The sequence below is a fragment of the Myotis myotis genome, unplaced genomic scaffold, assembly GCF_014108235.1.
Source record: "Myotis myotis isolate mMyoMyo1 unplaced genomic scaffold, mMyoMyo1.p scaffold_m19_p_2, whole genome shotgun sequence".
In the NCBI taxonomy this organism is placed as follows: domain Eukaryota; kingdom Metazoa; phylum Chordata; class Mammalia; order Chiroptera; family Vespertilionidae; genus Myotis; species Myotis myotis.
The window spans coordinates 50,482,417-50,504,598 of NW_023416324.1; the positions used below are offsets into that span (position 1 = coordinate 50,482,417).

The 22,182-nt window shown below is 38.6% G+C and overlaps 1 pseudogene; it reads right to left on the minus strand.

Annotated features, from left to right (window-relative positions):
- Window positions 1-11,958: 11,958 nt before the first annotated feature.
- On the minus strand, window positions 11,959-12,103 carry LOC118678026 (annotated as a pseudogene).
- Between the last annotated feature and the right edge of the window lie 10,079 nt (window positions 12,104-22,182).

Here is a 22,182-nt window from a genome sequence, read left to right on the forward strand (position 1 = left end):
TTTAAGCTTTGTTTAATATAACTTTAAAGTCCTAAACCCAGGAGAATTTCTTATTCTTCACTGTGCTAAACTTCCATTCTTAGTGCTTCAACACATATATTTTTAAAAATTAATTATGTAAGAAGGGGTATTATTTAGGAAATTATAAATAGTATATTTAACATTGGCTCTTTTTGCTGTGGATACAGTGAAATTTTTACAAATGAATCTGGGTTAATATAACAAAATAATATCAGTTACATAATAACATTTACGTTGTTAAGAAGGATATTTGGCTGGAGGTAACCTTCAGTTTCAGTTCTCATCAATTGCCTGGACAAACCCTACCTATAGTCTACCAAAACCATCAGCTTGCTGGTCTCCAAAGAAAGCTTCACACATTTCAGCCTTTGTGCTCTTGTTTTGTGTATTTCTTCTTAGAGCAATTCATTCTCACTTGCTGTAACCCTTTTCATTTTTCAAAGCCAACCTCAAAAATCACCTTTACGGAGGCTCTTAACTAGGTATTCTGTCTCTCCTTTTTTTTTGTTTAAATCCTCACCTGAGGATATTTTTCTATTGATTTTTTTTTTTTTTTTTGAGAGAGAGAGCAAGTGGAAGGGAGAGGGAGAGACAGAGAGAGAAAAACATCAATGTGACAGACATATCAATTGGTTGCCTCCAACACCTGTTCCAACCAGGGCCAGGGATCAAACCTGGAACAAAAGTACTGTGCCCTTAACTGGAATCAAACCCAGGGCTCTTCAGTACTTAGGTGGATGCTCTATTCACTGGGCCAAACTTGCTAGGACTCTGTCTCTCCTTTGAACTGAGTATTTGTACTTCTGGTCCTTTCTTGACTGTAGTCAAGTTGTGAATGATCTTGGTTTATCTTTCTTGCTAGCTATAATAGTCTAGAAAACAGAGAAAGTCCTAGTCAGTTCTTTTTGAGTGCTTTTCCATTTATTAAGAGCTCAATAAAATCTTTTTATTTTTTGACATTTATTTATATTTATTAAATTTAAAATCATTAATAATTTTACATTTTACAGAACACAGATATAATGACCAATTTGATTTCAATTTAACTCCCACATCACAGTAACTTTTATTTGATTAGTATTGGGAGGTACAAACTTATTTAAATACTAGTCTCTACAAAATAGAGAGCTATTTGTTAATACTATTATGCACCCCCCCCCCACCCTGCCAAATTGAAACCCAAACCAAAACATTCTAAATCCAAAAATCATACTTAATTATCTTATGACATAGGTAATCTGGGTATTTTTAAAAATTAGGGCAGTGTCTTAAGAACTGATTTCATAGACTTATAAGGAAAGGTTTTAGAACAAATTTCATGTAGGCTTCTTAAAGACTTGCCTGTTCAGTGTAAAAGACTTAAGGAGTGTCTTTGGTTATTATTAGAATAACAGAAAATGAAGAAGACGTCTGTTTAAAAGATACTCCTGTTGAAGCAAAATTGGGAGCAGAGATCAGTAGTTTAAGAAGGGAAGAGAGCAGGACTAAGCAGATGATACATGGAGCAGTTTTTCCCCAAGAGGTTTGACTACAGAGAAGAGGTATTACCAATGTACTAAAAGCCCTTCAGGGAGTCAGAAAGCTTCAGTGCATTGATCTGTGCACAGAATTGGATATTGAGAGGCATGAAGATAGGCCGGCCTCAATAATTTCAAAAGAGTTTGACTTCCTCAAAAGCCACACACATTTCAATATAACAAATAGTATATTTTTTCAACTTTGCACAGCATTCCTGAGTAATAACCAATGATTTCTTCATTTTATTTTTTCCATGGCTATGTCATCAGGGAGAAAAATAAAGCATATTTTCTTTTTCTACATATTGTACACATGACCAAGTAGTGGCATGTCACAAGAAAATGAAAATAGAGGAGGACATAGGACTTTGACAAATTAAGCAAAAGGAGTGGCTAATAGACCAGTACTTTGTCACATGACAGGTAGGTAATAAATATCTGCTAAATAAATAATAGGTGAATGCCTCAAATCTGGTCACTGAAGACTAAGTAGTAATTGATAGTTTTAAGCTGATATGAAAGGAGTAACAAGAACGAATCAAAAAATATTTTTCTATATTGTGACAGCGAAACATGCTCCCTACACAGAACCATAGTATGTTAGAACAGGTTGTATCAAATAACTCATAGTTCCTCATTATGCCATTGGGAGCCTAGAACATGGGTTGTTGAAGTCTTGTCCAGTGCCCAAAGTTAGGACTAGAATTCCAGTCTCCTTATTTTTTTGGGGTGCATTTATCATGCTTTTTCTACTCTCTACTCTGCCAGAAACAAGCCAGGATTATTGAGCAATATATGCAACAGCTATTCATTTGCCAAACAAACAAACAAATAAACAAAAACCACTTTACATACTTCTTTTTTTTTAAAAATCAGGACAATTTATATGATTCTTCACTTATTTTTGTGTGTAGTGGTATTTGTCTCCAACTAGAAGGAGTGTCATAACCATATGCCTTCATTCATTCACTTGACCAATATTTACTGTATTCCTACTATGTGTTAGTCTCAGAAAAATCTACTGTTTCCATTCATTGACTATACCCTCAACAATGATGAGTTTTGGATACAAAGAGCTGGATCCATATGTTTTAAGGGGAAATAGGCTTTATAAAGCACATGACCCCGCTTTACTTAAGATCCTTGCATTTGGTACCCAACCTGTTTTATTCTTGGCTATAACCAATTCCTTTAACGTCAGGCAGTCATTTGTAAACCAATGCCCTTAATACCAGAACTATAGAGAATATGAATCATTGTACTTCAGTCTTTTACATGGTAAATATATAGCAGAGTCATATTATTATGGACAGGGCTACGAGGAAACAGAACTGGTCTATATTGCAGATGAGATTTTCTTTCTTTTTCTTTTCTTTTTTTTTTTTAAAGAATATAGTACTAAACATAATGTTATATAAAAGTAAAGTAATCTTAATAGCTATTTAACTCTCTTCCTGGAACTTGGTCGTTGGGTGGTAGTAAGGAGCTTTTTGAGGGCATCTGCAGTGGCTTTCTTTTTATAGCTTTCATGATTATTAGGCAAAAGCATGTCATGAGAATAGTAAAACCATGTCTTTTGATTCCTGGGCAGGTCTCTGTAAGCAATTTAATATGGTTCACCGAGAGAGGGTATGGTAGCTAGTCCATGTTAAGCCTAAACAAACTGCAGTAGAAATTGAAATGGTTGTTCCCGGCTCAATTCATGCCACTGGATTAAACTGAAATATTACCCATGTCATGTAGGGATATTGAAGAGAGTTGTAATTCTGTTGGTTTCAACTAGGTACTGCCAGCAGTAACTGCTATATGAAAAACAGTGAAAACACATTTCCTGAAGAATTATTAGTAAAAGGTGAAACTCCAACAAGGAGTGCAATTCAAAATAGTAATAAAATACAGAATAAAAAATTACTTGCCATCTATCTAGAAGAGTAAAATTATGAAAAGCTGTCATCAGTGAAATTACCCTCCTCATAGAATTACAGAATTGTTTAGGTTTCTTTTACAGCTTCTGTTGAATAAGCCGAGTTTACATTGTTTCAAGAGACACACACGTTCTATTATTTATTTTTGTAAGTGGTAAAATTCCAGCATCATAAATAACTTTTCTACAGCCTGTATGGCTTTATTTAGTGTGTACATATTAATGCCTTAAATTACATTTCGATAGCACATTCAATGAGCATACTAATAAAATCACAGCCGCTTCAATGACCTTGAGACTGAACCCCAGTCTTTCACCTACAGAATTTTAAAACTACAGACATAGAGGAGGCATGGGGAAGATGCATAAGTAATTGTGGATTCAAAGCATATGTTTATCTCTGGGAGTATTTGCTCCCCAAATGCTATTAATATTTAAATATACTTTTCTGAAAGCAGCCATCCTCTAATAATGAGAACTCTTGCAACTAACCTAAGATTATGTAGGTGCTGATCTTTCAGTTGGTCCCCTTAACTGTGCTGGTCTCTGTAATAGTGATTGTCAGCTTGGCAATCCCTTTAATCACCAAAGCACTTCGCTAATATTAACCAGGAAATCTCACATAACTCCTCTGAGATTATAGTTTTCTTCCTTCTTAAAAAAGGAATGACTAAGCATAAGAAACTTGTCCTATAAGTGCAAAGGAGAGTGAGGGACAAGACTGGGATTAAAATTCTGGGACCAGCAACTACTAAAACCAACAATCTTGTATTAGCAAAGCCATTTTGTATTTTGATTCCCTAATGAGGAAAGGAGTATAAAGACATGAAGGTATTAAAGTGTATTTAGTTAAGTGTGTTCATGCTTTGCTTTTGCCATGTAGGTTTATGTTTCCTTAATTCCTAAGAGTGAGGTTACAATAAAGCATAATGAGTCTAACAAAAACCCTAAAGTAATGATAAGCATTTTTTTTTTTTTTTTACACTATTGCAATCTGGAGTATTCCCAAAGCTCACTACTACTCAACCCTCAGAAAATACTTGAAAAGAATATTTTCTCTGAGAATATTATGATTGAGGACATTCCAGGGATGGGTAATGTGGATTTTCTGGTTATCAAATGAACTAAGTATTATACCTGTTATTCCTCATATATTTCTAGTCTAATAATACCATAGTATTTTATTTTTTGTTAACCCTTGCCCAAGGATATTTTTCCATTTATTATTTTACAGGGAGTGGAAGAGAGAAGGAAAGACAGAGAGAAACACTGATGTGAGAGAAACACATCTATTGGTTGCCTCCTGGGAGCTCTGATTAGTGCCCAGGCCTAGGAGGAACCTGCAATGGAGGTATATGCCCTTGACTGGACTCGAACCTGGGACCCTTTGGTCTGCAGGCCAAAGCTCTATCCACTGAGCCAAACAGGTTAGGGCTGTACCATAGTATTTTAAAAAGTAGATTAAAAAATGCACTTTTTGGCCCAGCCAGCATGGCTCAGTGGTTGAGTGTCGACCTATGAAAGGAGTTCACCCTTGGATTTCTGGTCAGGGCACATGCTCGGGTTTTGGGCTCGGTTCCCAATGTAGGGCGTGCAGGAGGCAGCCGATCGATGATTCTCTCTCATCAATGATGTTTCTATCTCTCTCTTCCTCTCCCTTCCTCACTGAAACCAATAAAAATACATTAAACACACACACACACACACACACACACACACACACACACACACACACAAATGTACTTTTTGGATGGTTACTTTTTTACCTCCTGCTGCTTTGAGGAAAAATCAAAATTAAAAAATATATTTTTCAAAACATTTATATTCTACTTTGAAAATTTTTATTAAATTTAGACCATCATATTTTTATTGTGATTATAACATATACTTATAAAACAGTATGATAGAAATGTAACAAAAATAGAAAATCTATCAATTAGGTTAACAATGCAGGAAGAAGACAGAAGAAAAGAGAGAGACATGACTAATATTCTGGGCAATTATTAATGTGCTCTACTTTTTACAAAATTCTAAACCATAAGCTCACTGAATATTTTAGACCTAGAAGGACATAGATATTATCTTTTAATATAATGTCTTCATTTAATACTGCATTCTCAATACTTTAAGACCACATTTTTTTTCACATGTTAACACCCCTAATATTGAAGTGCATCTAACAATCAAAAGTATCTTATTATTGCTTTTGGCTAATGTTTCTAATTTTCCAATAGATATTCATCTTTGGAATTCATAAATGAAAAATCAAAATTCCTGGAAAAAATTAAGAATTGGCTTAATTATGTTATTCTGCATTTTTCATAATACATTATGTATTTTAAATAATAACCAGTGACTATAATGATAAACAATGAATCACTTTTCTGTGATAAGATTATACTAAGAGTTTCAGAGGTTTCTTATTTAAAAATGATAGGAAATGCATGGATTATTGACATCATGAGTCAATATATTATAATAATTCATAAATGTCTACCTGATATAGACATCTCATAATAAGACACATTTTTGAAGCGAAATAAATATCATTTAAGATATAAAAAGATTACATTAGGTATTTAATATTTAATATTTACATTATTCTTAAAGTAAAGTTTTAAAACATAAAGCATTCATTACTCCAATTGATAATCTTCATCTTTGTTTTGTAACAAATATTCCAGATATAAAATAATTTCACTTTGTACTGATGTTGATCTGATTGAATGAATACTATATCTAAAGCAACCTCAACTTTGTCAAGTTTGTTGTTAAGGTATATGTTGCTTCACATGAACTCTTTAAAAAAAAAAAGTGAAGATAATTTCTTTAGTTGGCCTTGATGTTGAAATCAACATTGCTTTTGCTATTTCTTATTTTAGACTGGTTTTTATTTCATATTGTAGTGTTCCACAACAATGTCCACATATTTTTGTTGCATTTCTTTTGTTACACTATTTACAGGGAAGTGGACCTAAAGCAAATATTAAAAAACTACAGAATGCCAGTGAGTATTACTGGGTAGTATGATAACAGGATTTGGATGTCCTAGTAGAGTTAACAGTACTACACAGATTTACATGTCAAAATTGATGATTTAAGGATTCAAAATTTGTTAGTTTTTAGAACACCACACAGGATTGATATAAACATATTATGCTTATAAACTTCCCAATACTTATTTTATTTGCAAGAATAGCTCACTGTTAGCTGCAGAACAAGGTCACAGACTCATATACGACATGGAAATGACAACAATAATGATTGATTAGTAGTGGCTTTCCATTGATTGTTGAGCTTTATTTGTTCCCAAGAATTATAATACTTTTCCTGTTTTCTCTATTGATTTTCTACAAGATTTTGGATTCAGAGACATGTATAAATGTCCTAAGGAATTTTCATGTGGAAACACTACTGTCAATCAGACAGCAGTTATGACACAGTTGTTGTCTATGCAGTTGTAAACATCAAAAGAACCAGCATCAAAGTTTATAGAATGAGTGACATCAACTTAGAAGAAAATTCCAGAGATAATAGTAGAGCACTCTTTTAATCCTCACTCTAGACTAGAGGGTTGTGAAGAGAAGGTAGAGGAGGGGATGTATCATAAATGTTTGACAACATTGCTGAAGCGAGTTTCACAAGTAAGATAGTTCTACATAATTGTAAGGTGTGCTTAAAGCCCAACACTAAAGGCTTTAGTTTTCTTAGCATTTTTTTTTCTTTGAATGCTGAACTTTTGATGGCACATAAGATGCTATAGTGTGGGGAAAATGGACATCAAATGACTTTCAGTCAAAAAGTGATTCAGAAAAGCTGGAGTCTGCAAGTGGAGATCTTTTAGAAGGACCTTAACCAATTGAGATTGCTTAAATTTTTCTTTTTATGTAGGCATATGATAAATGATAAAAATGTCATGCACAATTAAGTTTGAGAACTCTTTCTATAGTATTAAAACATTTTCAAAGTGATAAAGTATTTTCTCATAGTTTAATTGGTAGTGTTTTACTTTCTTAATGGTACATAAAATAATAATACATCTTATAATCAATGATATGTCTGATTTGATAAAATAGAGATGCAGGGATTGATACAGAGAATTAGATGACTTCCCAAACATACCAATACATGTGATGTTTTGATATACGTGCACACATGATGTGAAACTGTATATGTACATTTTAAATTGATTCTAACACTTTTGCGGTCTACCTATATTAAAATATATGGATCAAGCACATTAACTTAATTATTGAATCAGATGATTACATGAACTTCCCACAATTTACCAAATCTCAACTGATGAGCTTTTCCTGTGTGTCTTATTAACAATGCCACAGCAAACATCTATATTGGTAAAGAAATGTTAGCAACTCTGATTACAAATCTCCAAATGTATCATGGTTTAAACATGATAGAATTTTATTTCCAGATCACATAAAGAACAAAATGCATGTGGCTGATTAGTGGAGGCTTCCCTCCAAGTAAGAGGGGCCCGGGTGTTTACATGTTAAAATTCCAATATTTTCTTTTTTTTTTTAATTAAATCTTTATTGTTCAGATTATTACATTTGTTCCTCTTTTTTCCCCCCATAACTCCCCTCCTCCCAGTTCCCGCCCCACCTTCCGCCCTCACTCCCCACCCACTGTCCTCATCCATAGGCATACGATTTTTGTCCAGTCTCTTCCCGCATCTCCCACACCCTTTCCCCCCCAAGAATAGTCAGTCCATTCCCTTTCTATGTCCCTGATTCTATTATAATCACCAGCTCATTCTGTTCATCAGATTATTTATTCACTTGATTCTTAGATTCACTTGTTGATAGATGCATATTTGTTGTTCATAATTTGTATCTTTACCTTTTTCTTCTTCTTCCTCTTCTTAAAGGATACCTTTCAGCATTTCATATAATCCTGGTTTGGTGGTGATGAACTCCTTTAGCTTTTCCTTATCTGTGAAGCTCTTTATCTGACCTTCAATTCTGAATGATAGCTTTGCTGGATAAAGTAATCTTGGTTGTAGGTTCTTGGTATTCATCACTTTGAATATTTCTTGCCACTCCCTTCTGGCCTGCAAAGTTTCTGTTGAGAAATCAGCTGGCAGTCGTATGGGTACTCCCTTGTAGGTAACTGAGTTTCTTTCTCTTGCTGCTTTTAAGATTCTCTCTTTGTCTTTTGCTCTTGGCATTTTAATTATGATGTGTCTTGGTGTGGTCCTCTTTGGATTCCTTTTGTTTGGGGTTCTCCGCGCTTCTTGGACCTGTAAGTACATTTCTTTCACCAGGTGGGGGAAGTTTTCTGTCATTATTTCTTCAAATAGGTTTTCAATATCTTGCTCTCTCTCATCTTCTGGCACCCCTATAATTCTGATGTTGGTACGCTTGAAGCTGTCCCAGAGGCTCCTTACACTATCCTCGCATTTTTGGATTCTTTTTTCATTCCGCCCCTCCGGTTGGGTGTTTTTTGCTTCCTCGCATTTCAAATCATTGACTTGATTCTTGCGCTCCTCTGGTCTGCTGTTGGGAGTCTGTATAGTATTCTTTATTTCAGTTGGTGTATGCTTAATTTCTAGTTGGTTCCCCATCATAACATCGAGGGTCTCATTAGTTTTCTTGTAGATCTCATTGTTTATCGGCGGCTTCTAAACAGTTCTTGAGAGACCTTAAAAGTGTGGTTCTGAACTCTATATCTTCCATTGACAATTTTGTCCTGTTTCTTTGTCTCCGCATTTTGTTATGCTTTCTTGGTGCACCCCGTAGTGGTCTTTGTGCGCAGTATTGTAGTTAAGCCTTGATTGTTGTAGCTAATACCAGGGAGGGTTTGACCTCCAGGCCAAGTGGCTGTGAGAATCAGCTGTGTCAGCAGTGAGAGAACTTCTGTCCTCTAGGGAGGTGCTAATCTAGCCTTTGCCTGAGGCGATCCGGCAAATGCCTCTATGCAGGGCTTGGGCGGGGCGGGTTGCACAGGATCAACAGGGTGGGCCGGAGAGAGCAGTTATGGCGGCTCTCAGTCCTGTCCCCAGGGGCTCTGCCTCTCTGAGTCCCAGCACCCACTGCAAACCTCAGAGAGAAAGCTGCACTCGCTCTGACCGAAGCCAGACAGTCCCGCTTCTCCCGTTTGAGTCTGGGTCCCTAAAGACTCGCCTGGATCTGGAACTCAGAGTCTGCAACTCCCTCCCGATTGAAAACGCCAACTGCGCACTCCGCCGCCAGCCCGCTTCACGCACTCCGCACCTCAGAATTTGACTTCAGCACTGCGCCTCCTCTGAGTGTCCGTATGCGTTTCTCTTTCCTCCTAGTTGTAGGACTTCCACTCAGCCAGTGTTCCTGTGGTTCTGGGTGATGTCCGTTCCGTCTTTTAGTTTCACTTTTGAAGTAGTTGTTCAAGGCAGCAAACTCCGGTGTTAACCTATGCTGCCATCTTGGTTCTCCTCCAATATTTTCATCATATAGTTCTCAAAGTCTCTGCTTGTTTGGTTCAAGCTAGTGGGACAGGAAAGAGCATGGGGATTATGTATGGCTGTCTGTATTTTTATCAGGCAGGTCTGGAAGTGCTACACAGTAAATCCTCACTTATTATTTACTAGAGTTTATTTGCAGGGTCACATCTGATGAGGAGGAGGTGAGGAAATTTAGTCTAACTGTATGCCAAGGAAAAGGAGGATATAGGTTTAGTGAAGTACTAGTCAACCCCTGTCCCAATGTTCTTATACATGTCTCCTCATACCTGCTTATGAGGGTCTATCTAGGGCATATATCTAATGGGAACTGTTGAGTCTTAGTGAATAGATCTGCAACTTATTTAGATATGAGTCACTGTGTAAGTGTGCTACTATTCTCATATCCTTGTCAGCTCTTCAGCTTATCAGCTTTTAAAATATTTGTCATTTTATAACTGTGAAACAATAACCATGGCTTTAATTTGCATTCCCTTGATTGATGGAAATGTTGATAATCTATTTTGATTATTTGCTACTTAAGCAGCTTTATAAAGTCCCTGTTATTATTATTATGTTTTGCTGATTTTTTTCTTTTTGATTATTATTTGTTCTTTATATATTCTAGGTAATAATTCTTTGATGGTAATTTCCATTGCAAACATATTCTCCCAGTTGTGGCTTATATTTTTATTTTGTATATGTCTCTTGATATACAGAAGTTAATTTAAATTTATCCTTTCCTCTATCTTTTGTGCTTTTTTGTGTTTTGTTTAAAAAAAATTCTTTTTTCTCTGATATCATGAACATATTTGCCTACATGTTCTTTTAAATATTTAAAGATTTGGTTTTTTTATATTTAGCTTTTAAATCAACATAAAATTTTTTTATAGATAATCATAAGGCAGTAATCTAATTTTTTCCATATGTATAGCCAGTTGTCTCAGCACCACTTATTGAATTATCCTTCCTTTCTCAACACATCAGTAATTATGTTCTATAACATGATTTTCCATATGTATGAGGCTGCTTCTAAGTTCTGTTTCATTGAACCTACCGTGTAGCCTTTAATAGTTTTTCACAGAGTGATATACTGATGTAAATGCACCCTTAAAATGGAGTTTCTGTTATTTTTAATAACAATGAGATATGATATAGATATTTCTCTTTGTCTTGCTCTTTTCATTTCACAGTCCTTCTCTGAACATTTTTTCAAGTCACACTAATTCATCTTCTTGGATGACTACCTAGTAGTTTCTGGTATTAATATGGGATATTAAACTATTGGCATGTTAATGGAAATTTATTTTATTTCAAACTATTTAACCTCTGAAAATAATGCGGAACTAAGCATTCTTGAATATATGGACTAAGATTCCTTATCTACAACACTCAGTTCAAGTAGCAGGTCTGAATTATATGGTAGCTAAATAGAAGATTTTAGCACATTTTTACAAATTGTTCTCCAGCAAAATGGTTTCAGCTCCCATTTCTATCTACACATGACATCCTCCTACCTCCTCCTCTCTTCATTGTGCCCAGCAATAGGTATCACTGCTCTTTGCAATGTTCAGCAGTCAGGTGCATGGGCCTTGTTATTATGCTTTACATTTCCATTAGTAATAATGAATTTTAGTATCTTGTCATATTCTTGACCATTTGTAATTGTATATTCAATGGAATTGTCAAATTGCCTTTTGGATTTTTGCCATTTCTTAACATTTTGAAGCAGTTTTTTATAGTATAGATCAGGGGTCCTCAAACTACGGCCCGCGGGCCACATGTAAACACAAATATTGTATTTGTTCCTGTTTTGTTTTTTTACTTCAACATAAGATATGTGCAGTGTGCATAGGAATTTGTTCATAGTTTTTTTTTAAACTATAGTCTGGCCCTCCAACGGTCTGAGGGACAGTGAACTGGACCACTGTTTAAAAAGTTTGAGGACCTCTGGAGATATTAGCCTTTTTTTTGTCATTATTCCACATTATGAATTTTTCTAAATCTAACATATAATTATTTTGACTTTATTTGCAGTACCTTCTCAACAATATATATTTTTATGTGCCTTAGGCATGAAACAGCTCTGGCCACCGACACGGGCATCAAGCTAGGATGAACTAAGGACTGTACGTCTGCTTTGCCCCTGACTGATATAAGAGCAACACCACCAATCAGGTGTTTCCTTACCCATTGCCAGGAGGTTTACAATATTTTTACTTCTTTTTTTATTAAATTTATTGGGGTGACATTGGTCAATAGAGTCAAATAGGTTCCAAGTGTACATTTCTATGATACTTGATCTTCATACTGCATTGTGTGCCCACCACCCAAAGTCAAATCATCTTCTATCTCCATATATTTGGCCCCTTTTATTCTTTACTACCTGCCACACCCCATTCCCTCTGGTAACCAAATTTTTGCTACAATAAATTTTTAAAAATATATCTTTATTGATTTCAGAGAGGTAGGGAGAGGGAGAGAGAGATAAAAACATAAATGCTGAGAGAGAATTATTGATTGGCTGCTTCCTGCACTCTCCCTTCTGGAGATCGAGCCCACAACGTGGGCATGTGCTCTGACCAGGAACCCAACCGTGACTTTCTGGTTCATAGGTCAATACTCAACTACTGAGCTTCCCCAGCTGGGTGTTGCCACAATAATTTAAATGTGAATATAGTCACATTTATTTTTTTCTTATTAAGACAGTCATCCCACTCAAAATAATGTGTTACTTCATACCTCCTAGGATGGCTATAATGAAAAAACACACATAAACAAGTGTCGATGTGAAAAAATTAGAACCCGCCAACATTGCTGATAAAAATATCAAATAGCCACTGTAGAAAATCGTTTGGTGGTTCCTCTAAACGCTGAACATAAAATTACCGTTTGACCCAACAATTCCACTCCTTGGTATATACTCAGAAGAATTGTAAGCAGTGACTCAAACAGATCCTTATATTCCAATGTACACTGCAGCTTATTCACAATAAACAAAAGAAGCAACTTGCTGACCCCTGCTTTAAGCTTCTAAGTTTTGTGATCTTGCCTGACATTTTCTTCTCCCCCCTGCCCCATGGATAATCTGCAGCTCATCACAGCAAATATTCCTAGAAATCCTGTATAGACGCTTCCCATTTGCCAAAGTCATACTCCTTATAGTAGCTGTTCAAACTTCATCTTCCCTTTCTACTCTCTCTCTCTGCCAGATCCTAAGCCCTTTTATTTTCATCAATGTACCTCCAAGTTATTTGTTCTGTGAAAATATTAACTCTCTTATCACGTTTTCTTCCATTTTTCTTTTATTCTTAATATCTGAAGGATAAAAGGGACCTGCCCTCTTAGAAGATCAGGTACATGGGAAATGTACATATTTATCATTTACTCAGCACACATTATTTACTCATGCCAGTGATACTACCACTTGAGGCTATAAGGAAATTCTTAAAAGCAATGTTGTGTATTAAAACTAATATACAAAAAGTAATGTTTCACATGGATAGGAATAAACAGAAGGCAGGATTGAGTCCCTCTTAATACCAAGGCAAGAAGAAATGACCACTAATTGATATATCATAGTTAAATGCAACCACAAACCCAGAAATATTTAAAGTGTGATTCAGCACTGCAAATATTTTCAACTCCATTTCAATAGATACTAACGTTTAAACTGGAAGTGCACTGTGACAACTTCAGCAAAGCATTATTAGGTTACACACATCTGCACTTGTTCAGATAAACGTACTTACCAAACTGTGTAATTCCCTTCAGAGGGATAAGGAAGCCCATTAACCGAATCTCACCACTGACCAGGATGGAACTGGTTATCGTTTGTCAGGGACAGTTTATAACACATCCCTTGGTACCCAGAGGTACTTGATGTGCTGGTGGTATCTCCCACCGTGGAATACATTTTCCAGTCTAATATCCAAATAAAATGAAGAAGGGTAAAATTGGGCTCTCCTTTCACTATTTTCTTTTCCTCGTAACTTCCCTCATACAATTTTAATCTGACAATCTTCTTTCAGAATATTTTATTTATTTATTTTTTAAATATATTTTATTGATTTTTTACAGAGAGGAAGGGAGAGAGATAGAGAGTTAGAAACATCGATGAGAGAGAAACATCGATCAGCTGCCTCCTGCACATCTCCTACTGGGGATATGCCCACAACCCAGGTACATGCCCTTGACCGGAATCGAACCTGGGACCCTTCAGTCCGCAGGCCGACGCTCTATCCACTGAGCCAAACCGGTTTCGGCAACCCCCCTCATACAATTTTAATCTGACAATCTTCTTTCAGAATATTTTCTAGGACAAAGATATGGATCAGGACATCAACCCACAGTGGTCAAGTCTAGTTAATTTTGACCAAAACGACAGATGGAGAAGGAAAAGAGGAAAGACGAAGAAAAGAGAAGGGGAGGGGAGAAAAAGGGGATAAGGCCTGAGAGAGGGCAACATAGGGAGGGGGGAGGTTAGGAAAAGGGAAACAGTGAGGAGGGCACAGGACAGAGAGAGTAGAACTTACATTAGAAAATAAGGGTTAACTTCTCCTAAGACCTCCTGGCTACAGAGGAAAGAAGGAGCTGTCTTAGATCCTGCCTGGTAGAAAAGGATTAACAAATTTAAAACTGCTGAAAGCTCTGTTTTATTGGCAGAGGAGCTGTGTCAACGTTAACAGCACTTTTGAATTGTTTGAACTAGGTTTTGTCCCTAGTTCAAAAACTTCGGAAAAGGGATAAGCTTTAAAAGTTCAAACAGCAAATACCTCAGAGACTGGGGCCTCAAGTTTTGATGTCGGGATACAGCGTGATGATTTCATCTTACCTGCCAACTGTCAGCACTTGCTCTGTTCAGAGTGCTGTGCTGAGAGCCCTGTGCCACTTCTGGGTGTGATATTGGCAAGTGCACCATCCAGATCATTCTCTCAGGAAGGCTTTTTCTGTCCCCAGCTTCCGGAGAGCAGTTGGCAGACAGCTTCCAGCATTCAGCTGCCTCAGGGTCTGCCTCAGCTGCAGAGAATCATTTCAACCAAGGTCACACCCTTCCCAAGGCAGCCTGCATCCAGTGATTGATTGTGGTGAGGATAGGAGGGCCAAGCCATTTTGTCCTATGGCAGTAGAACAACTCTGATGGGCGTACGCTCCAGAGTTTTCACAGTCGTTATCTGAGGCTTTGTCAGGCCTGCATCACACTCCATTTCTCCCTCTGCCTGATCCTGTTTCCTCCCCGTGGCTTCCATGGTGTTAATCCCTAATCAATAACCAACACCCACGCTCCATCTGCATCAGTGTCTGCTTCCAGAGAACCCAGCCCGCAGCACTTGCTTCGGGAAGAGAATGTTGTAATTGATTTGTCATGTCTGCCATGGGCCAGGGCAAGACACTTTTTGCCAGGACTTTACCATTCTTGTTCTTTAAGCCTCAAACCATCAGAACAGAATAATCAGGAACTTTCTGGGCCCGAGAGTTAACATCAAGGGGAATATTGGAATCTTGTGGGAAAGACACCAGAAAGAGTCAGTCTTTTATTTATAAAACACTTGATATTAGCTCCAAACTAGTTAGAATCTAGTAGAACATACTAACAATTAAAACTTAATTTAGCTTGCCAGACTGGCTCAGTGATTGAGCATCAACCTATGAACTAGGAAGTCATAGTTCAATTCTCTGTCAGGGCACATGCCTGGGTTGTGGGCTCCATCCTCAGTGGGGGGCATGCAGGAGGCAGCCGATCAATGATTCTCTCTCATCATTGATGTTTCCATCTCTCTCTCCCTCTCCCTTCATCTCTGAAATCAATAAAAATATATTAAAAAAACACACAAACAAAAAATATAATTTAATAGCTACTACCTAGGACCTTTTAAAGAGTGTGTGGAAGCATAGATAAAAAAGGGAAAACTTTGCTGAGAGAAGTTGGGAAGAAGAAATGACAGCCATTTCCCTAACATAGAAAGAATGTGTCAGGGCTCCTCACATACTCCAGGTGGCAGGTACACAGGTGGCGAGTCAGGCAGCATGGTTGGTGGTTCAGCAGGAGGGAGTGTAAGGTGGGGAAGCCTGCAGAGAGGATCAGGTGGGGAGGCAGAATATGAGACTAGAACATTTGGTTATCGCCAAATGGAGAAGGTGTTTTTTTTTTGTTTGTTTTTTTTTTGGTCTTGCTTGGGAATTTGGACTTTATCCAGCAGCCAGTGGGCACTTTGGGAGGGAAACTGTGATTATTTTGTGTGTGTTAAGGTCTTGAATAGATGTTAGGCTTTTCTTGTGTTGCTCTGGATTCTAATATTATTGTCCTTGAGATTAGTTTACACCTCTGTGGGCCCTTTATCCCCTAAAAAGGGCAAGTGTTTCAGGGACCAATTGAAAGATGAGTAAAACATGACCTATGAATCAGATGTCTGAATTAACTTTCTCTGTGTTATCCCAGAGCTTTAGGGAAATTGTGTGTAATGGTGTGTGTCTGGGCTGGACTGGGGGTATCTCCCTGGTGTGCCAGCAAGTGGAATTAGGAAACAACCTGCTGGAAATCCTCCAATTGCTCTGGGCAGGCTGTCTCCTTACCCGGGATAGGATGCTTAGGGACACAAACAGATGTCCGGCCACATTGCCTGATTTGTCTGGGTCTCAGGAGCCTCATGAGAAAGTCCATAAACTCATTCACACTTAGAGTTCATTACAGATACAGCTGATAGACCCAGGGAGGGGGTGGGAATTCAGGATGGTGGGAGGGAGGCAGGATGGCGCGTGACTGGGGGAGGAGTGGACTTTTAGGAAGTATGATGTAGGAGAATCAACAGATAAGTGTAAGCTGAGGAGTACACGCAGCAGCAGGCCTACAGGTGGAGTCATTTAGGTACAACAAGAAGTTGTACTTAGAGCTGTGCTCACAATACTGCCTCCTGTGGAAACAAATGCTCACTGGGAAGGAGGAAGCTAGGTAATCAGATGGTTAGGATTATCACACAGGTAATTCTACCATAGAACCTCAGCATAGAGAGCTGGACTAGAGAAGGGCTAGATAACACCCCCAGCTAGAGCGACAGGTGTGGTCCAAAGACTGGGAGGCACTCACTGGTGTCATTAGAGAGAAGATAAGATTCTAATCTATGAGCCGAAACCGGTTTGGCTCAGTGGATAGAGCGTCGGCTTGCGGACTGAAAGGTCCCAGGTTCAATTCCGGTCAAGGACATGTACCTGGGTTGCGGGCACATCCCCAGTAGGAGATGTGCAGGAGGCAGCTGATCGATGTTTCTCTCTCATCGATGTTTCTAACTCTCTATCTCTCTCCCTTCCTCTCTGTAAAAAATCAATAAAATATTAAAAAAAAGATTCTAATCTATGAATGAAACTTAACACCGAAGAGAGAGGAGAATGTAGGTAGTAACATTAATAGGGCACTGGCATTAAATGCGAGGAGTGAGTGAGGCTGAGGATCTAACAATGTGTCTGTGACTCTTTGGGTAGACAATGTTATAACAATTTAGTAAGGAATGCAGGTAAAAGAACCAGCAAGAAGAAAAATGAGAAAAATGATGCATTTTTTTGGGGGAAAGTTTTCATATGTTGGAGCGTGTTGCTTCATTACCTGGTATCATATTTTGGATACTAATACACCAGGCATTAGTGTAACTTGGATTAGGAACTTTTAAGAGAGTGGCTGAAGAAGAATTAAAATTGAAGATGGCTAAGAATAGAAGCCTAGAAAATACCATATTTAAGGAACCATCAGAGACAGTGGGATGAAAAGGAAGCAGAGAGTGCATAACAAAAAATATAGGGGGAAACAAGGAGCTCCTAGGATGAGCATTTTGTGGAAGTTTTAGAGATTATTGCTATCCTGGAAATATATATTGGAAAGAGGCGATGGTAAGGGTAAGGTCACCACTGTGAGGTCAGGTGGTCATTCACTAAGATCAGAAGATGTGGCCTGTGAAACTGTTGATCTGTGGTCACAGAGCTGGGGAAAGTTCCTCTGATTACCAGGAGTATAGCTTGTGAGGATACTGACTCTGTAGCCATGTGGCCTAACGCATTGTAGTGTAGAGAGAAGATGCTAAGGATATGCTCTTAGGAACCAAAGAGACGTCCAACCCTAAGAAACAAATGCAATTATTGGGAAAGGGAGGGAATACAATTAGTGCCACTAGGTGACCTACCCTGTTATTTCCCCTTCTCCATTCTCTGCTCATGGCTCACAGCATGCCCAGGGGAGCTGCCTCAGAATCTCCAGGGGGTAGACATGGCACTGGGCAGGTATGTGTAGTTTGACAAACATTTCTCAGGAGATTTTATCATGTCTTCCCATGGCTGAGAAACTCCTGCTTTAGACCTGCACTTGAACCATTTCTCAAGTGCCAGGGCTGAGAAGTGTTCTAATAGTTAGAGAACCCAAGTGGCTACTAAGTGAAGATTGTAATGCCTAAGGAGGAACTACCTTCACATGGTCATCAGTGCTTCAACGACCCAGCACTATGTAGGAAGGGCTGTACAACTTGGACATGCTGCTTTTCCGGGATTATTATTGGGTTCAGATGCATTTTTGTTGAAGAGAAAAAACAGCTCCCTCTCCTTTGTCACCCTTTTCAGACCCTTCCTTGGAAGCGCCATGCTTCAGGGGAATACTTGGAAGTCTCACTTCCTGCCTGTGCTCTCTCCACACCCCCTAACCACCCCATTCCTCCTTTTCTGGGTATGCTCCAGGCACCCCAGCTCCTCCACAAAAATTACCACAACTGGGTATTAACACTGAAGAATCCCAGTCTGCCTCTCTCCAAAGAAGGGTAGATTTTTCATTTTTCTCAGATATAAGGAAATAGACTAATGCCATATTTTTCTTGTTTTATCATGCACACGAGAAGGAGAACAGCAGGATTTACTGAAAAAGAACACGCAAATATTTGTTGTTTATAGTGTGGAAAACTAAGTTAAACCAGCAAAGACAATTTTGGCTCTTGTAGCCTCTGAATAATATTCACTTTTCTTGTAAATGATGTTTAACTGAGATCTGGTTTTCAAATTGCACAAAAGTAGAATTAATTAATACTTTCCTCTTTTAAAAAAACTGTGGCTTTGTTTTCAAACTTGATTGAGACATTTGAATCTATTAATAACAAAAATGTAAATGTTAGAACAAGTAAGAGGACAAGAAACTAAGATGGCGGCATAGGTAAACACCGGGAAATTGTCGCCTCACACAACAATTGAAAATTACCGCAAAGGACTGAGCAAACATCATCCAGAACAACAGAAAGGCTGGCTGAGTGTAAATTCTACAACTAGAAGGAAAGAAAAGCACGCTGAGAGCCAGAGGCGCTGCGGAGGTGAAGTGCAGAGGTACGGCGGCTCGCGCGCGCGCGAGGAAAGGGGGTGGCACCTGAGGACGGGGCTGTCTTTTTGAATCACAAGCTCCCGACTGCTCTGAACTCCGGTTCCGGGAAGTCTCTGGGGACCCAGGACTCATACGGGGAGAAGCTGGTCTGTCCGGCAGGCGAACTTGAAGGCGGCTTTCCCTCAGAGGTGCTTGCAGCAATTAGCGGGTCACTGAGACCCGCGACTCCGGGCGGAGAATCAGCCATAGCTCCTTGATCCGTCCTTTGATTCCCTGAGACCCCGCCCCACCCAGGCTGCAGCAGAGGCTTTTGCATGTGAATGTACCTAACTGCAGCCGAGCCAGGCAGACCTGGAACTTCCAAGAGAAGGCCCAAGGCCCCGCAGCGGCTTGCATTGCTTCACAGCTGAGCCTCTTCGTGGCTCCTGCTGTGTGGCCTCAGGCAGAGGCTGAATTAGCACCTCCTTAGATCCAGGAGCCACTGTACCCAGTGGTCAGAGGGGGACCATCCAGACTGCAACTCCTCAGATCCATAAGGGACACACTCAGGGAGCAGACTCAGTGAGCACCAAAGCCCCACTGAAGCAAGTCTTGCCCCAGAAGGGTGTCTTCAGCACAGAAGTTCTCCCACTTTAGACACAGCTGATTCTCACAGCCAATTGGCCTGGAGGTCAATTCCTCCCAGTGATTCTACAACAACCAAGGCACCAAGAGTGCACCAAGAGTGTCCACCCCAGGTAACTGGGGAGGCTGAGCTACTGGGCCCTACAGGACACCTGGCGCGCAGGGCCACTCTATCAACACAGGGAAGCTGCCAAAATGCGGAGACAAAGAAACAGGTCACAAATGGCAGAAATGGAGGAAAGCAAACGATTGGATATAGAGTTCAAGGCCACGTTTATAAGGTTTTTCAAGAATTTTTATGGAAACCGCCGATAAGTTTAATGAATCCCTCAATAAGTATAGTGAGACCATGGAGGACATGAAAAAGGACCAACTAGAAATTAAGCATACACTGACTGAAATAAAGAATAATTTACAGAGATCCAGCAGCAGACAAGAGGATCCCAAGAATCAAGTCAAAGATTTGAAATACAAAGAAACAAAAAATACCCAACCGAAAAAGAAAAAAGAAAAGAGATTCCAAAAATATGAAGATAGTGTAAGGAACCTCTGGGACAACTTCAAGCGTACCAACATCAGAATTATAGGGGTACCAGAAGGAGAGAGAGGGCAAGATATTGAAAACCTTTCTGAAGAAACAATGACAGAAAACTTCCCCTACCTGGTGAAAGAAATGGACTTACAAGTCCAGGAAGCGCAGAGAACCCCAAACAAAAGGAATCCAAAGAGGACCACACCAAGACACATCATAATTAAAATGCCAAGAGCAAAAGATAAAGAGAGAATCTTAAAAGCAGCAAGAGAAAGACAGTCAGTTACCTACAAGGGAGTACCCATACGACTGTCAGCTGATTTCTCAACAGAAACCATGCAGGCCAGAAGAGAGTGGCAAGAAATATTCAAAGTGATGAATAGCAAGAACCTGCAACCAAGATTACTTTATCCAGCAAAGCTATCATTCAGAATAGAAGGTCAGATAAAGAGCTTCACGGATAAGAAAAAGCTAAAGGAGTTCATCACCACCAAACCAGCATTATATGAAATGCTGAAAGGTATTCTTTAAGAAGAGGAAGAAGAAAAAGGAACTCTTACCATTTGCCACAGCATGGATGGAACTGGAGAGCGGATAAATACCACAGGGTCTCACTCATTTGTGGAATATAATGAACAACATAAGCTGATGAACAAGGACTGATCCAGAGACGGAGAGGCATTGATTGGACTGTCGGGACTTGGAGGGAAGGTAGGGGAGGGTGGGGGTAAGGGGGAAAGATCAACCAAAGGACTTATATGCAAGCATATAGGCCTAATCAATGGACATGGACAACGGGGGGGTGAGGGCATGAGTGGGGGTGGGGTGGGGGGGTAGAGGGTAACGTGGGGACAAGGACACATATGTAATATCTTAATCAATAAAAAATATATTAAAAAATGTAAATGTTATTATTAGCATAAACTAAGCAAAACTGAAACTCCTTTATAAAATGCTCCTTACAGAGGCGAGAGAGCTGCCTGATAAAAATCAATCAAAATAAGTCCAGAAGTGTCTCTTCTTCCTGAGAAAAAAATAATGTAATTGTTTAGCCAGAATAGAAGAGAACAGCTCCTCTAAATTATTGATTAAAGTTCAATGAGCTTCTCTATAGTGCTTTGAAAAAAGTAACAATTTTGTAGGTAATGGAGACCTTCTGAGATAAATAAATGGCGTTAGGTAAAGACACTTATTTATATTAGGGGGATCTCATTTTATTAGTCACTTACATTAATTGAAGCATAATAAAATGAATTCTTAGAAATTCTGATATAATTTCTTATAGTATCTTAAGGCACAACAGTCTATATGCTTTGCTGACATTAAAAAAAAATTCATTTATTTGTTCTCAGATATTTACTGAACACTCACAATGTTCCAGGCACTATGTTTGGAACTCTTAGCAAAAACTCACTCAATTTAATTTTGCTTTATGAAGAATTAAGAGTGAAAACATTCCCTCTTATAATCATGCCTGGATACAACTTTCTTTTATCTCTTTTCATGCAGAACTTTTTTTGGCATAAACATATTTTCACTTTTGACAAAACAAAATAAGTTTTATTCTCACAGCTAACAACAAATCTAAAGGCATCTTTTTAAGTTCTTGTCTTAAATTTGATTATCATTTGCTTTTCCTTTCAGGGTTCTCAGCATTACACAGGAATATACTTAACTTCCTTTCTTCTCACTGCCCTTTACACTATTCCTACTGCTCTCCTTAGAACCTTTCCTATGAACTCTTATCTGGCCAAATAAGAGCAAACAACCTTACTGGCAAACATAAAC